The sequence below is a fragment of the Anthonomus grandis genome, chromosome 7 (genome assembly GCF_022605725.1).
Source record: "Anthonomus grandis grandis chromosome 7, icAntGran1.3, whole genome shotgun sequence".
Taxonomy (NCBI): Eukaryota; Metazoa; Arthropoda; class Insecta; order Coleoptera; family Curculionidae; genus Anthonomus; species Anthonomus grandis.
Window position 1 is genome coordinate 11,796,018 of NC_065552.1, and position 14,300 is coordinate 11,810,317.

A 14,300-nucleotide genomic window follows, 5' to 3' on the forward strand; every position below is an offset into this window, starting at 1 on the left:
CAGTTTTTTAGAATTGTATTTAATTTGGTTTCCCAAAGCTGCATTAGCAGCTTTATTGATTTTTTTTTAATTATTTTTGTATAAGTCCCGGTTAAAATAGAAACTCTAAGTCTACAGAATCAGTAACATAATTCAACAATACTATAACAATATTTATATAATCCTTGCAATTGGTGTGATTATGTGAATGTCGTCCTAAACGTCCGGTAGTATTGATGATGCCTTTAAGGCCAAACATGTTACTATAAGTACATCAAAGACATTAACTGATAATGTATTATGTACAGTGCCGGCCAAAAGTGGAGAAACTTTTAATATTTTTATTTTTTTCTTATTAAAACTAATTCGAAATAATTGTAAATAATGTTTATGGTTATATCTAGTAGTGACGAAAATAATTAGAAAAAAAAATTGAAAACAAGTAATTTATTACAAAATATGCAAACAAAATTTATTTTCTCTAAGGACAAAAATAGAGAAACTTTTTATTTTTATGACATAATTATGTTATAATACAAAATGTGGATAAAAGCACACTAATACTATGTGGCATAACCGTTATTCTTCACAACTTCACTACACCGTCTTGGCATAAATTTAAAAAGATTGTGTATAATATCTCCGGAAATTTCACTCCATGCTTCTTTTAGGACTTGGAATAATTCGTCTTTATTTCGGAACTTATTCGGATTTTTTTGTCGAACTTTTTTGTCTAGGTGCTCCCACAAATTCTCGATGAGATTTAAATCTGGACTTTGAGCTGGTCACTTGAGAACAAGAATGTGTTGAGAGGTTAGAAAATTTTTAACAATTTTAGAAGTGTGTTTGGGGTCGTTATCATGCTGGAATTTTCAAATTAACGGCAAATTATCCTCGGCGTAGGGAAGCATATTATTCCTTAAGAAGGGATATGCCTTTTTTATGTCTTCGGCGGAGAAAAATGGATTTCTTATAGAACATCGTCTAATTAGCTTGTCAGTTGCAGATGTTGTTTTTTTGGGTCTACCTGGCTTAGAGATGCTGGCAGTAGTGCCTCTAGTTTGTCACAATTTGATTTGTTTACAAATCACACTTTTATGAAGATCAAGTTCTCTAGCGATTGTTACTTGTTTCACTCCCGCATTTTGCTTCTCAATTATAAGTTTTTTTATTTGTTTAGATAAATGTATACCTCGAGGCATTTTAATACTAAATAGGCTTCTTCACAATCGAAAACGAACTGCTTTAAACGAGACCTATTTAATTTTAAATATTTAATACAAAAAGTTTCTCTATTTATGTCCTAATTTTATTTAATAAATCGCAACTCGTGTTTTTAAAAAAATTAATTTATTAAACACAAGAATACAATTTATATTACAATGTTGCAAAGCTTACTTTATGACTGCGCTAAGATGACTAACTACTCCTCTTTCACATCCTCTATATATATACTTCTAAATGCTGAATAAGCTGTGACAATTATTATCTTAAACTAAACTTATACTAAGCATAAGTGGCCATATAATTCCTCCCTTCTTTAGGTCTGAGAAAATTGGGGATTTTCGAGGGGTTTCAATTCTACGTCCACTTTTACAGTTTCTGTTTTATATTTTTTATAGAAATACATACTTATTACTAACGCAAGGATGATAACAATGATAATTAACAGAGTAATCGATAATCCGGAATTTATACTATCGAAGTGCTGTAAAGGATGAACTACCAATTTTTGAGCGTTGTCCAAATCTTCTTTAATATTTTCAAGATTTATTTCTTTTAAGTCTAGAGGTTCAATATTTTGAACTAATCGCTCATCGATATTAATGGAAGGAAGTTTTAGTCTTAGATTAATTGTTTCTGGTCTTTGTGAGTCAAAAATTTTATCATCTATTTTTACTTTACAATCTGAGGGTATAAGTAAGGTTGGTTTACTTATAGTTTCGATACTGTATTGACTGGGACATTCAAAATAGATGTTCTTTTCAGAACTCGGAATTACTATGATTGAATTATCATTTAACTGCGTAGCAGACGTCTCTTTGTACTTAATAGGTATCATAGGACAATGATTGGTTAAGTTAATAGTGTGAACAATGCAAGGTTCGTTTTGATTAAGCAAATTATTAGGACATAAAAACATGCCTTCTATTTTAAAGCAGGTTTTTCTTAAATTATAGAAATTATTATTAGATTTTAACAAATAGGGGTTATTAATAGTGATTAATTGATTATTTACAGGAATTGGGTATATATGATAAAGCATGTAAGGTTTTTCCGATATTAGTGGAATGGCTACGTAAAATATAATTAAATTATCTTTAATTGTTACGTCTGCATGTGCAATTTCATAGTATTTGATTATATTGTCAAAAGGTATCCGGTTTTTAGGGTCAATGTTCAAGATAATCGTTTTAAGCTCTTGATATTTAAAAATGCTGTGATGCATTATATTTATCTCAGCGAAATTAATTGCGGTTTGAACGTTCGTATAGATTTCATGTAGCACACGAAGGTTATTTTCTAAATTGTCAAGTAGCAAAATAAAATAAGAAGTTATGGTTATAGACTGGGTCATTTGATTCAAGTCAGTGACCTGGGTCAATAATACTTCTTGGTTATTTTTAATATTGCTTAGTTGGGTGTCTATGTCTCTCGTCAAGTTTTTAACGATTGTTCGGGTTAGGGAAAGGTCATGATGCAAGGTATTTTGGTTATCTTGCAATGTTTTTATATACGTATCATAACGTTCTTGGTCGCTATCATCTAAAGTGCCAAATAAAAACTTTTGAGTTTTACCTATGAAATTAAATAATCCTCTTTTGACTCTATTTTGAGGGGTAGAATAATGTTCAATAAAAGATTCTATTGATTTTACTTGTTCAAATAGATTATGAATTCTTGTTATCAATAGCTTGTATAAGGGAAAGTAAGGGGTAACATTAGTTTTTCCGAGGGTGATATTAGTTTGTAAAAGGGTTGTTTTTGTAATGTTTAGACAGTCTTTTATGTTGGTTAAATTAACATGATAATATACATGATGGTAATTTGTTATGATATAACTAATTCCTTGGTACACAAAGCAAAGGATTCGTTAATTCTTCAATCTTATACTGGGCATTGACTATTAGCGGAAGTAGAAGAATGATTAGCTTCATGGTTTTTGTTCCTGAAAATTATGATCGTCTTTTAATATTCTTGGGATGTCGCTGATTTCTAAACTTAGTTTTCTTATATTTAGGTTCTAGTTTTGAGGATAGTTTTCGCGGTGTACTTATAAGTTGTGTAGTAGCTTCAGGTATTTCGGGGTCATTTTCTCGTCCTTTATTTAGTTTTGCTAAAATATTTGCCTTTTTTGCGTTTAATTTTGATGTTATGTTTTCATTGAGTTCTTTAAATATTTGTGCTAGTTCAAAAACATAATCAGTTTGCATTTGGTTTAAATTTTTTTCAAAATTTAATTGGTAATTTAGATTGCCTTTTAAAATTTGAAATGGGGTATATTCATGTGATGAATAAATACTGTTATTATAGTTTAAAATAGCTATGTCTATTAATTCTTGAATAGATTTATTACGATGATCGTTTCTAAGGGCAATAAGGCTTTCTTGAAGAGTTGAATGAAATCTTTCTATTGGGGAATGCGAATTTGGGTTGTATGGGGTTATAAAATGTAATTCTATTTGGTAGGTTTTACAGAGGTCTTGTACTAAATTACTTTTAAAAGATTTAGCATTGTCGGTGGTAATCTTGGAAGGTGTACCATGATGAGAAAAGAATTTAATCAAATTCTGACAGATTTCTATTGAGGTTTCATGTACAGGGTAGGCAGTAGCAAATTTTGAGAAATTGTCTATCAAGGTTAAATACTTTTGACCTGAAATTGAATATATGTCCATATATATATGTTCAAGGGGTCTCGATCCAGTTGGGGTTGGTTTATATACAACTTTGTATGGGTGTCGATCATACTTTGTTTTTTGACATGTTTCACAAGTATTTACATAGTCTATAACGTCTCTTTCCAGGCTCGGCCAGTAATAACGTTGTTTAATATTTTGTATGTTTTCCGTCATTCCTCTGTGCGATGTTTTCGTGGTATGATATCTTTCTATAATTTCTTTTCTTTCATCTACGTTTAAAACGTCTTCAAGGAGTGTGTTTGAAATAACAAGTTTGTATGCGTTATTTTTAAATGTTTCTTGAAAAATTCTTAAAATTAGGGGTTCTAATTCCTTATTTTGGAAATATAGGCAATATGTATCTGGTGGTAGATAATCCTTAAAGAGTAATTGTATATCAAAAGTTAAGGGGTCTTTATTTATAAAATAGATTAGTCTTTTCTTTGTTTCGAATAGGGTAGTTTTGGTCACATAGGGTTTTTCTTTTGCTGTCCATTTAAATATTATCTGATTTTTGAATATGTTTAAAGATTTATTAACATACGGGGCACCTAATATAGGGTCTTCCTTTGACGTGTGTACTGTTTCTGTTTCGGAGTTATCTTTTTTGTTATTTACGATCTCTTGAGGTTCTGGGGGTAATTTTTCTATGGATAGACTAGCTGTGTCTGTTTCCGATCCGTCTTTTTCTGGAATTTCTAGTAGAATGATGTCGTTTTCATGGCTTGTTGAAGGTTTTGGTGATTCCGATTTATTTTGTTCGGGTTCCTTGATTTTCTTCAAACTTGGTGGAGGTATTATTATTTGAGAAATAATATTAATCTTTTTTGTTTCTTTCTTTTTCTGTGGTTTTTCAAAAAGATTCGGTTGATCTTGAAAGTTATCAAAGAAATGCTTGATTCTTTCGTGCCATAAATATTGGTCATCTCCCTCATTGTCATCGCATGTTGCTGACATGTGAGTAGAAGGAGGTTTCTTGATTTCCATGGGGTGTATTTCTCTTGGTGGTCATGATAGTGCATCGGCGTTGCTATTATGAATACCTTTTTTATATTTAATTGTATATTCATACTCTTGAAGTTTGAGTCGCCATCTTACTAATTTTGAATTAGGCTCTTTGATCGAAAATAACCAAGGAAAAAGGTAGGGACGAAAATATTTTGTAGCCCAAACTATTGCCAAAAGTTCCTTTTCAATTGTAGAGTAATTACATTCAGTGGAATTTAATGTACGACTAGCATATGAAATGGGTAGATCAGATCCGATGGGTCCTTGAGATAATATAGCTCCAATCGCGTATTCTGATGCGTCTGTTGTCAGTACAAAGGGTTTATGAAAATCAGGGTATTGTAGAATCGGGTCGTTAGTTAAAATGTTCTTACAGAGATTAAATGCTGTACGGAAGGCTTTATCGTGAATAATTTTAACGTTTTTCTTAAGACATTTGGTAAGAGGTTTCGTGATCTTTGCGAAGTCTTTGATGAATTTTCTGTAATATCCGACGAGGTCTAAAAAGGATTTGATTTCTTTAGGGGTATTTGGAATTTTAAAATTTTTAATTGCTTCAATTTTCCGTGGGTTTGGTTTAACTCCATCAGCTGTTATGATATGTCCTAGGAATTCTACGTCTTTTTTCAGAAATTCGCATTTGTCTAATTGTATTTTCATGTTAAAAGACACAAGTCGCTCGAAGACTAATTTAAGGTTGTTAAGATGTTCTTGCAGGCTGTTTGAAAATATAATGATGTCGTCCATGTAGACTAAACATATTTTGCCTAGTAAACCTCGTAACACATTATCCATTGCTCTCTGAAATGTCGCAGGTGCATTCTTGAGTCCAAATGGCATGCGTACGTACTCGTAATGACCATGTTCTACATTAAATGCTGTCTTTGGTATGCTTTTTGGATCCATTTCTATCTGGTGAAATCCGCTAGCAAGGTCTATGGTTGTGAAGTAGTTACATCGGCCTAGTTTATCCAATATGTCTGTGATGTTAGGATTTGGGTATCTATCGCCTATGGTTTTTTCATTCAATTTCCTATAATCAATGACGATTCTCCATTTCTTTTTTCCTGTCACATCGGCTTTCTTCGGGACTATCCATACAGGTGAACTCCATGGGGGATTTGACGGTCTAATGATTTCATCATCTAGCATCTGTTCAATTTGGTTGTCGATTTCTTGTTTAAGGATATGCGGATATCTATAGCTTTTAGTGTAGACTGGGATTTCATCGGTAGTGTTTATTTTATGTTTTACTTGATTTGAAAACGTTAATTTATCTCCGGGTTTGTGTAAGACTTTTTCGAACTTTCTTATTAGCTTAAAAAGTTCTCTGCGTTCCTCTTTATTTAAATGTTCGTGTCTAATCAGGGATTCTAAGTCTAAATCGTTACAAGAAATATTTTTACTAAAATGATTTGTTTTAAGGGTGTCGCAAGAAGGGATTTTATCTAATATTTCGTAATTATTAAGTTCAATTGGTTCCAAGGGTAATCCATTGGATACATGACCTTCTAATGCAATTGATCTTTTAGAATGATTAAGAATATCTATTATATAGGAATTATTTTTGATCGTTACTAATGTAGGATGAATTGTTATTTCTTCATCATGAAAATAGGGGACTAACCAAGTTGTATCGTTGGGTAGATCGGTTTTTATTATACATTTTTGAACAGTTTCTGGGGGTATTTCAATTACGAATTCTTTAAAATTTTCTCTATAGTGGAAAGGAATTGTTAAATATTGATTTACCAAATTTTGATTTTCTAGGTCAATGTTTAAGCCATGTTTGCATAAATCTTTAATTCCTAAAATACTATCAAAATATTCATGAAATGAAAATAAAATAAACTCTATTGATTTTGTTATGCCAAAATTTAGGAACAAGGGAATAAAAGCTCTACTTGTGGCTTTTTGTGAACCAGTATAAGTTTGTAGGGTACTAATATATGGTTGAATTAACTCAGGAAAATAAGTTTCTGCCAATGAGGGTCTAAGAAGTGATGCGTGTGAACCTGTATCTATAAGTAATCGAATATTTAAAACAGGAATGTGTATGAAGGGTAGTTGATTAACTTGGAAACTATTTAAACTTAAACAGGGTTTGTTTTCTCTGAGGCCTCTAAATGAAAATTTTCTAGTTGTTCTACTAGTGAATCTTCAGAATTGTCTTCAGGATTGCAATTTGGAAAATTATGTTCGTCGTAATAGGGTTCATCATAGTTGTCAGAATAGGGGACGCTTTCGTTATAGCTATCAAAATATGGGACTTCATTTAAATTTTCTAAGTGAGTCAACTCATGTTTAGGTTGTGTATAATGAGGCATTTCTCTTCTAGGTTGTACACTTACTCCAGACATGGGTTGAGGATATTGGGGTTTTGTATTAGTGTATTGTATTCCGGACATTGGTTGGGGATATTGAGGTGTTCGTTGCGGGTTTCTTTGTGTAAACTGCTGGTTTTGTAGTTTATTAAATGGTTGGTTATATGGTCTAGATGTGTTTGGTTCATTTTGTCTAAATTGATTTGATTGATTTTGTCTTTGTTGATTAAATTGATTTTGTTTATATTGATTAAATTGATTCTGTTTATGGTGATTAAATTGATTTTGTGGTCTCAATTGATTATTGTTAATTTGTCTTTGTTGATTTATTTGTGGTTGATTTGGTGGTTTGTGTGAAGTTTGTCTTGCAGTATTTTGATTATGAAGGTAGTTATTTTTGAATTGGTTTTGACTTGTTAAAATATTATAGTTTGTGATAATATCGATAGCTTGATCTAAGGTTTGTGGATTTTGTACAATTAGTAATGTTCTAAGTTCATTAGGGACGTTCGCTAAAAGATTTTGTGTAGCTGTTAGTTCATTTTGATTGATGAGAATTGTTTTGGCTTCGATATTATTAATTTCGGAACAAATCTTATTATTAATCTTATTAACTAATGACTTTAAGCGTTGAATATAATCATTAATAGATTCATTTTTTCTGCTTAAGAAAATTAATTGTTGCTGTAAATTAGCCCTAGTAATTGGATCGTTAAATTTTTGTTGTAATGCAATTTTTATTTCTGCCCAAGAGTTTAAGTCAGATCTTGTTAACAAAAAGTCTTCAGCCTCTCCTATAATTTTTGATTTAATTGCTAAAATTACATATTCTTGTTGTGATGGGTCTGCATTAAAGTATCTTGCATAAAAGGTATCAATCTGGTTTAAAAATGTTTCTAATCTGGATGGTTGACCATCAAAGCTTTTGAGAAGTGCAACGGTTGATTTTAATGCATCAGCCATTTTATTATTGTTTACTAAATTACTATTGTCTACTAAGTTTAAATTTATACCTAAACTATTACTATCTAAATTAAGGGATGATAAAGTATTATTCGCTATTTCGGAATAAAGCTCGTTTAAGCCAGAATCTAAAGAAGAATTACTGTTTGAAGTAACCTCTAAATTCTTTACTCTAGGATAAGTTATGTCACTAACTCTATTGTTAAATTTTTTCATTAGAGTTCATACTAAACTTCAAAAAAAAAATAAAATAAAATTCAAAAATAAATTATAAAATTTTCAAAATATTTCCTTAATTAACAGGTTTTCTAACTAACAGAAACAATTCTATACAGTACAATAAAAAGTTTCTAGTTTCTGACCTGTATCAAATGATGTCTCTGCAACAACAGCTATACTGTAGTGAAGGCACCACCTGTCTTGGAAGCTAGCTATGCCAATTCTTCCTACTGGCTACTCGCAATGGCGTACCACTTTTCGAGGGTTGTTGGCCAGGAATCACTCAGCTCGTCTCAGTTTGCTCAGCAACTAAATTCTTGATCCTTTCTAAACTGTTAAAACAGAAGAGTGAACTACTGGTAATCCGCACTTTCCAGACACTAAGCACTGTATCCACGCTTATAGCTAAGGGATCACTCACTCACGTATTTACGTAATTCGCGTTACGTAACTCGCGACTACTCGTATCTGTACTCGACGACGATGTTCACAGAGATCCTCCGAAAGGATCCTACCGACTGCGCCAATTTTATTTAATAAATCGCAACTCGTGTTTTTAAAAAAATTAATTTATTAAACACAAGAATACAATTTATATTACAATGTTGCAAAGCTTACTTTATGACTGCGCTAAGATGACTAACTACTCCTCTTTCACATCCTCTATATATATACTTCTAAATGCTGAATAAGCTGTGACAATTATTATCTTAAACTAAACTTATACTAAGCATAAGTGGCCATATAATTTCCTCAAGTAAAAAAACATTATTTACTATTTACATTCCTGTGAAAAATATTCAAACTGTTTTGGTATGAATTTATGGCTTAGGCTAAAATAAACAGTTTTGATACATGGTGTCACAAAAATTTTGAATAGATTATTATATTAGAAAATAAATTAAAAGTTTCTCTACTTTTGGCCGGCACTGTATGTATATTTAGAGAATCCTTTTTTACCTGGAATAAAAATCCATGGTTGACTTTTGTCAATTTCCTGTATATAGTTTATGTTGATTTTTTCTTTAGGTCTTTTTTTGTTTAGATCTTCTGTAACTGGGTCCGAGAATGATTCAATAATAATTTTTTTTAGCCTACTTGTTGTGTTGTTGTCCCTATTTGAAATTAATGTTAATTTGATTTTTCTCAGTAGTAAACTAGGTTACTTCCAGCGTTCGGCAAGTTTAGCGTTCTGTTTTCCAATATTTGTTTAAGGTGTCTACATGTCTGACCTCTTGTGCTAGAGATTGAATTTGTATTAGTGTTAGTTCTTGTTAAGTTTTTTTTTAATATTTAAAGAGTTACTTACTTTTTAATGATTTATTCTTAAAGTAAAGCCTTGTTACTATGAATGAAAAGTATTCCAGATATTAGAACGACGTGCTTGAGCTTTTCTTTTTAAAATTATACCAAGAGAATTACAAATCCTATTGCTGTTAATAAAATATTTCTCGTACTGGGAATGACAAATAGAAAGTATCAAAAGCACTTTTTTACATATTATAAGTACTATTGTTTTTTATCCATATTTTTTTACATATTATTTTATATATTGACAGTGAAACTAAATTAAAAATAAACTGATCAATTTTAGTTAATTGCTAACTTTTTGCTTTCAGATAATGTACTATTCATTTTACTTAGGAATATAAAACCCAGAAGAATTTTAAATAAAATACATCTTTTTACTATATATTTAGACCACATAAGTTATTCAACAAAACGCTATTTAAAGTTTAAAATTATATTTATGGCATAAAACGAAACCTGAACCGAATGCGTATATTTAGAAACCTTCGCCATTAACATTGTTTTCACTTTAAGACATGAACGACTTGAAATTTTTATTTCGTATATATAAAAAAAAAACTGTTAACGTTTTTCTCCATTTTCAGCATCAACCAGCGTACTTAAAAAGCATTTGCAAAAAACTTTCCAAATACCTCTCTTATCTTTAAATATACACCTACACTGCTCTGAACGCGATACCCACTTTAACGGTGCATGTATTGTTACTTATCTAGAGGGGTTCTTATGTTGTCAGTCAAAACATAATCTCCTATTTTTCAGTCCCTTTATATAAACCCTGACAACCGATCCTTGCCTCCATAGTAACTGAACGGCGTTACCCTGTTGCTGCAGGTAAGAATGCAGGGGTTCACAATCTAATAAAGTCCGGTTTTCCGATATCAGTTTGACCTTTACTTTGAACTTTCCATGGGCTCATATTAAAAACGAATATTATTTTCATTTTATCTATAGCGTGTACAAGATTCAGTGGGTAAACATTTTAAATGTTTGTATAAAGTATTCTACAAGGAAGATATTGGGTTGGATTGGGTTGATTGTTGATTATTATTTTTAATAGCAAATGATGAGTTTTTCAACTTAATGTGAGCTTTTTAATTCTCGTAAATAAATACTAGTAAACGTAATCTTTTGACAGGTATCAACATTTCAGTTATTCTTTGCGTATAGTAATTTTGTGAAAACGGAAGAAATTGAGTATCGAGCTGTTAGTAATTTATTAGAGTGCGTGTTACGTTTTCATTTTGCACATCTAGCGAGAACGTTATACAAAAAATGTATTTGAATAAATATTTCCATTAGAGACATTTTCTGCAGAATTTAAGGCTCAATAAATCAAAACGCAAAAAAAATTGACGTCAATTAATTATTGCAAACCAAACTTCTATAGGCTACCATGCGCTCAAAGCAAAATTAGACTTAAAATAATTAAAAACAAAAGTCTATGAAGCGGTAATCGGGTCCAAAAAAAAGCAACTAAATTGTAGCACGTTTAAACTTGCTAAAGTTCAGTCCAGAAATACTCAAGGATTGTAGATATTGACATATATCGTTAGTTTTTGTGTTCCATAGCCTTAGCATGGAACGTTTAAATAATATAACTACTAGAATTAATAGGGATTTCACTGGGTTTTCTGTAACTTCTATAAGTTGTGCTCGCAGATTTTAGTTCGAATCTTACATTCCTATGATCTGACAAACTGAATTCGTCAGACATATGCCACTTTGTCCCAAGGTTACAGATGCATTCTTGTCTGATTTGATTTGATCGAACCCTGATGATGCCTAGGGTTCGATCAAATCAAATCAAATCAAATCAAAAGTAATTTATTTGCTTATGGCAAGAGTCAATACATCCCTAGAAACAAAATAAAGATATTATTTTTAATATTTTAAATTACATCTTCTCCCCACAAAAAGGTCTGTCCCGCGATTTTCAACAACCGATAGTCTTTAGCTGCTGGCAAAAGAAGCCAAAAGTGGGACAAACCTGTCAACTTAAAGTTAATTAATAAGGAAACTAATAAAAAAAACTAAAAAAAAATCATTAAACTAAATAAATTATTACAGAAGGAATAACAACAGATTTGCACGAGTGTGTGCTAAGAATCAATATAAGTAATTAATATTTTAATACATTTTTATTTATAATATAATTTTTCCATAATAATTAATTAAAAACCTGAGGCTAGAGGGAGACGGAGAAAACGACGAATAGATGGATGATGGACGGTATAGACAATTTTTGATAATGTTTACTTGTATGTATTTTAGGTCAAAAAGCGAATGCGTGCACCTTTATTGTTAACCCTTTCAGTCACGAATTATGAACGCTTTGTGAAAATTTTTTTTTTGTGATTTTTTTAACTGTTGGTAATATATTTAAAAATTTTTAAAACTATTTGCAGGTTTCTATGACCTTGGATAGTCAAGGTCAGAGATGTACACTACAGTGAACACCATGACCAAGCACTGACAAAGTGTATATAAAAAATACTCTATAACTTACTTTATATCAGTTTATTTAGTATGAAAACCGTAAAAACAGTTTTTTTCTCTACTAACGCAAAGAGATATATTACATTTAGAAGATTTTATATATGTGCGGGACTTACACTGAGCTTCTTTGCACCACTCTATTTTGTCACAAAATATAGGAAAATGGCCGATATTATCAAAACGTACATCTAAGACAGGTCTAATTTGTTTATTGGTTTGAGTAGGTATCAACGGAGTGTTTTGAGTACTTGCCGCACCTGAAGAAGTCGTTGGTCTTCCTCGTTTCTTTGTAGGTATTTTTCCACATAATATAAGAGATTCAGCCAAATCTTGACAAAAATGAATTAGATCAATGACATTTTTTTTAGGTACACCAAGCTTTTCAGCATTTTTCTTGTACTCTAACCATGAATTTACAACAGCCATATCTAAGGCATGTGAAATAAGTCGAACCGTCCATTTTCTTGATCTAATAAAGGACCTATATAGGAAGATCAGAAAATCGCACTTATCCACACCTCCCATTCCATTATTGTAAAGTGGCACTACTTTTGGGCTTCGAACTTCTATACATTTTTTGTTTTTCTTGTCCCATCTTTGACACATGTCATGTGGAGAAACTCCAACAAAATTGGAACCAAGAGTAACCACACTACGTCGACCCATTTGGTCAAGATAACACCGGAATTTTGAAACATGAGATTTTCCATGAATCTTCTCTCTAATTTTTTCTTATTTTCCTGGCGGTCCGTAAATGGTGGCTTGAAAAATCGATCTTTTCGATTCGTCCCGGCTGCATAAATTTGCTTTTTAGATAGCCACTCAAAAAGCCAATACGAGCTGAAGTAGTTAAAAAAAGTTGAAGTCAAAAAAAGTTTAGATTGTAATGGCATCCGTTCTGACAATTGCATATTAACAGCAGGTCCTTGGCCAAATAATTGGTATTCTGTTTTTAATTCTGTAGCGGCACCCTGATAAATGATAAAATCATAAATTGTTCCAGACTCTCCACATAATAAAAACAACTTTATGCCCCACTTTGTTGGCTTATTTTTAATATATTGTTTTATATTTAGGGAGCCTTTGAATGGAACTATTTGTTCATCCACACTGTATACTTCTTCGGGATCCAACAAGTTTACCTTTTTTTTATGGAGTTATATGAAGGTCGTATTTTCCATAGACGATCTGCAGAATTTTTGTCTTCCGCTGTAGTAAAATGCATGTTATTTCTTATCTTAAAAAATCGATGCACATACATATTTTCAGATATTAGAGATATAGAAAATTTTGGCTCCCAGTACATGCGCACTCTTGGATAACTTAAATTTCCCATAATAAGCAAGATTCCAAAAAATGTCTTCAGCTCAGGAACGGTTGTGGCTGGAAAGTTAGCTACAGCATTTTGTAAAAATTTGTTTTCTCCATACAGGATTTGTCAGTAAAATATTTGGAAAAAAGTTCCAAAGGTGATGGCAAATTTCTTACCTCGGATTGAGAGGGTTGAAAAAAGTGAATTGAAGGTGACATTTCATACATTTCTTTTATCCACCTTATATCTTTTTTTTGTATAAGATTTTGTGAATCAAAATACTGCTTGGCATATTCAGAGGCTGTCTGGCAAGAAGCAACTTCAGATTTTTCGGAGCTTACACTCGGGTCTGGGATGGCTTCATTAAATGAAGAATCTTCCAAGTCATTGAGACAAGGGCTAGTAGAACTCTCAAAAAGTTCATCTAAAATACAAGAATTTGTTTGCAATAACTCGAAAAATAAAACTTTTTTATGTTATTAAACCTTTTGAGGATACATTATCTATTTCTTCCCAACCGTCGTCATCCTCTAACCCCAATTCATCTAACTCGGAATCATCCCCATTTATGCGTTTAAACAACTTGTTGTCCGCTAATGGTTTAGTCCAATATCTGTCAGTCATGACGTACACTATAATGTACATAATTTTAATTCATCATATCTACTTATCTAATAATCTTTTTGCAAAATACTATTATTTTGTGCTTACCTGATCTAATAATTATTATAATAAAAATATCTAACGCTTTTTTGTAAAAAAATAGCGTAAAAAACTTTGTAAACA

At 31.4% G+C, this 14,300-nt stretch overlaps 1 protein-coding gene across 4 annotated transcripts in view; it reads left to right on the forward strand.

Annotated features, from left to right (window-relative positions):
• Positions 1–14,300, forward strand: part of LOC126738818 (teneurin-a) — a 1,182,227-nt gene that overhangs the window by 670,364 nt on the left and 497,563 nt on the right. The window lies entirely within an intron of this gene.